Raw genomic sequence first — 4,273 nt, 5'->3', positions numbered from 1 at the left:
CACTTCTGAAGCTATCGGGGATCCACTTTTTAAGATTTATTATACCATACCAGCAAACTCCACTTCTTCAACAAGAGAAAAGATCATATCAGCAAGAGCAAGTAAAGTAAAGTAAAGTCTGAAATGCCTCAGAAGCAAGTCTCGGCTTAGCTGCATTATCTTCCTACCGATGTCATACTAGACTTTATTATGACCTGAGGGTGACTTAACCTATTTCATAGCATTGTCGCCTGCCGCTAGCAGAAGCTAAGCGCTTGAAAAGCGCGCTAAAAAACGTTGCTTCTGTCAGCCTTTCTGTGCAACAGTCCACCAATAGCAGAAGAAAGGATTACCGTACATACAAGAGTCTTCCAGTTCTTACGTAAGCGTTTTCTTACCAGTCAAGTAGTACAACAGCTGTATCTTATCTTATAGCCCGGCGCGGCGGGTCGCCTTTTGAATTCCGCAGATAGAAGAAACTATTAGAAGGAGTAGGTGAGTGAGTCCTCACTGACCACTTTTTCCAGTGCCTAGCAGGCCTTTGATTTGGTAGGTAACATCGCCGAAGCGTATCATCAGATTTGACTTCGAAGGAAGGAACTCGAAGTGAGACGGCACCGTCTTATGCAACGCAACTACCGTTGCGCCTTCTATCATCTTATATCCGGTAGACTTGGTAAAAAAGGGCCCCGACTTATTTCCAGAATTAGAGTTCGACCGCAGCTGCCCCTTTTTTGGGGAGGATCAAGTTCTTTGCCAACTATCGACCCCGATCTCTTTTCATTTGTTTTGGGTATTATCAAACCTAGCCTAGCCTTCGTCAATTACACTAAAGCAGAGCACCCAACTATGGAAAGGCCCCCTTCCTTTAAGGGTTAGGTTAGTCAATTCGGCCTGAGACGCGTTCGTTGACAAAACCGCCGTAGGAATAGAGACCTTTCAATAGAGCGGAGGCGAACTGATCAACGAGAAAGAGGCCTACTCACTACAAACGAATACACCACAAGATCAAACTGCACTCATGCCTCTCCCGCATCAAGTTGACCACCCCCCCTCCCTATGTAGTGATTCTATCAATCATGTACGTAGGTAGGCCCCCATTCTGATTGGTATATCATGAAAAAAGAAAGCCATTTGCACCAAGGATGAAGTAGCTGGTTTGATAGGACCAGGCGCACTGCGCTTTCCCTTGCCCAAATGTTTGTCTTTCTAAGTCAAGTAATGGTGACCCGCCGAAGACTGGAGCCTCGTAACATGTTGACGAAGACCTCCGAACTGAGGGTTCGATCAGTAGAGGGGACGACTTAGCCTCCCCGGAAGAAGAAGAGCCCCGCTCTCTAGCCGACTGATGCCGTTGATCATATAACTGAGAGGGAACGTGTCACATTTGAGGTGAACGATCAGAGATGTCCTATAATCCCCACGAAAAGGCTGGTCCCCCTTTTAGTCGACTCAGCAATGAAGAAATGAATGTCGGGCTCTTTGCTAACCCCAAGAAGAGAAGTTTCTTAATGCTGATACTTTCTGTTTCGTCGAGCCCCAAGCTTGTGGTCCTCCTTTGAGTGTGGGTTCAATTGGATGAATCCGTCAAGTCAACGTACGTAGCAGCAAGGATGGTGCATCGCCTCTTACTCGTTCTCGCTCGGGAGCCAAAACGAACACGCGTGATACCGGACCTTCGACCAGGCATTCTACCCTTGTCGAATCGGAACCAACCACCACTGCATTGCGCTCGAACAGTTGAGCGGCCGCCGGCCGGCAACTCCCGTACACAGATATCTATTTTTTCTTCGTACCTGGTCCAACCTCACAACCCTTCGCGGGTTGGTCAGAAGTCAGTCTTCTTTGGTAAGACGGAATTGGACAAAGAAAAGAGAGTGCTCGACCGGAACAAAGGCCAACAAAAACCGTAATTACATAGATAACTGCTCCTCCCCTTATCCGTCTTTAAGGCTTTAAGGCGAACCAACCGTATGGCGGCTGGAAAGAAAGAGACCTCACCTTCTCGTAGATGGTGTCAGTGAGAGCAACTTTTTTATCCCCCGTTCACCTTCTTTCTTTTTTAGATAGAATCTTCAATGAGTGGAAAGAAGCAACCTTACTAATAAAGGTGCTTCTTGAGTAAGGCCGGCTTTAGAGCCCAAGCCCCTCTAATATGATGAGAAGAAGAGGGGCCGCTCTCTTTTCCGCACCAATCCTTATTGACTACTACATCTTTTTTGGGGTGTATAGCTCAGTTGGTAGAGCATTGGGCTTTTAACCTAATGGTCGCAGGTTCAAGTCCTATTATACCCAAACCTACCTTACACTATACTACTATTAGTAAGGATGCGTAGTAGCGTTCAAAGAGCACTCTTTGGCCTTTAGACTCGCTTCAGCGACATCGCCCTTTAAGTGACAAGGGGGGTGAGCCGCTCCAAGTCGAAAGCGATAGCGAATCCCGAACTTCAAGTGGGAGAATAGCACTCTTGGTTGGGCACTCTCACTCACCGGCACACCCACAGACTGCAAGCACTAGCTCGCTGGCATAAGACCTGCAAAGGATAGAGGAGTCTTATCTTTCATATAGCCCTGATTCTAGCTCTATAAATAGCCAATAAAATTGCCTAGTTAAGATTAGGCTAGAAAGTCATCCGCCCCTCCCGGGCTTGCTTACCTTATCACTCGAGCTCGATTTGAAGAGAACTCCCCGTAAGCTTCGCTAAAGCGACTACGTACCAAATCTCTCCTCTCCTTTTAGTCGAGCTCCATTCCATCTCCAATCCTCTCCTCTCCCTTTGGTCGAGTGGCTATCGCTCCAGCGAGAACGAAAGCCACTCCTACTGGTGCATAAGAAAGAGGGACGGAGACAGCCTCTTCCGCGGTATTCGAACTGTAGGCTTGACTAACTGCACTGGCTAAGAGCTAAGGCTTCCTCACAGGATTCGAGAAAGCCTATAAAGAAATGCATGGCGGATAAGTCAAACCTAGTCAAGCTATTTTCTATCTCATTCCTTAGCGATCTCACACTTTATCCCTTACTCACTGAACTAGCAGGGAGACATTATTCTATCTTCCCTTCCCCACAGCGCTTTCTTTAAGTCTGAAACCCCATTTGTGTCAAGACTGGGGATGGGGTTAGTCACTCCATTACTCTAGTATTAGGATCGACTTACTGAATCGCGTTACAATCCTTAAGGAAAAGAAAGACAAGAGGTCCTAGTTGAATTAGCTTCAAATCCTAGCATACTCAAGTCAGCATTCCCAAGGCACCAGCATAATCCGAGTGCTTACTCTCCACTCGCTAAGCAGTGAGATCTACTTTTCATTTTAAGAGTAGGGCTCAATGCCTCTAATGAAGGGATTTGAAGCTAAGCAGATCGCTTACAGACCTTTCTCCACCGGAGCATCATCAATCTTAGGGGTCACCCTCTGGCCTTGATTCAGGCGATTTACCCTTAGCAGCACAGTAATGATGGTTGAAGACGGATAGCAGCCCGTAAATAAAGGCTTTAGACCATCGCGGAAGAGTTCAATTTGAGTCTCAGTAAGACCCGACATAATGGGAGCTTAAGTCCTCATGCCCAAGTGTGTTATCGTAAGGGGATCTGGTTGCTCATGCCTCTGTGGAGCTAATAAAGTGGGTTCATCTTCCTTCTTGACATCCGAGAATAGAACAAGCGGCCCTTCTAAATTCTTTCCCTCAGAGGCTTTCCTTATGGAGTTGGACTTAGTTCAGTTTAAAGAGCCAAGGAGAGATCTCACTGAATGATAGAGGGTCTCTGGTATCTGGGATGGATGTGAAGCGGGTCCCTCAATCGATGCAGCACATGAATCTTACTCGGATCTATACATTGAGCTCAATCTTTTTCATTAGCCTAATAACTTTCCCTCTCATCGAGTGGGAGAGCTCAAACTCAAGCCCTTTAGCATCAAAATGAAAATGACTAACTATCGTATCGATTTTTAGAGCTAAATTGGTAGGGCCCTACTTATACGGCAATAATCTAGCCCAAGAGCGGTTACTGGGATCACGAATTCCCTTTTTGCTTGATCCTGCGTAATCGTACTAAGATCGGGGATCCTTAACTGATGATTGGCATAGAAGAGACTATGCCACCCTCTTTCTGATTGATCGCTACTCCCTCTTAAATTTCTATTTCTCACCGCCCTTTATGTTATGAATGAAGCATGGAAAGGAAAGTAGCTCTCTATAGCCAATTTGAAAGTATCCTCTCCTACGGATGATCAAGGCTTTCAAAAGCAAGGGGTTCTCACGCGAATGATAAAGCACAATCAAAAATCCGAGAATCCG

The 4,273-nt window shown here is 46.2% G+C and overlaps 1 non-coding gene across 1 annotated transcript; it reads left to right on the top strand.

Moving 5' to 3' along the window:
- Positions 1–2,201: 2,201 nt before the first annotated feature.
- On the top strand, positions 2,202–2,274 carry TRNAK-UUU (transfer RNA lysine (anticodon UUU)). Its single transcript has one exon. It is a non-coding gene; the product is annotated as a tRNA-Lys (tRNA).
- Positions 2,275–4,273: the final 1,999 nt, after the last annotated feature.

This window comes from Mercurialis annua, linkage group LG2 (assembly GCF_937616625.2).
Source record: "Mercurialis annua linkage group LG2, ddMerAnnu1.2, whole genome shotgun sequence".
Lineage (NCBI taxonomy): Eukaryota > Viridiplantae > Streptophyta > Magnoliopsida > Malpighiales > Euphorbiaceae > Mercurialis > Mercurialis annua.
Note: the sequence above shows the minus strand (reverse complement) of the source record. Positions and strands in the feature narration are given on the sequence as shown.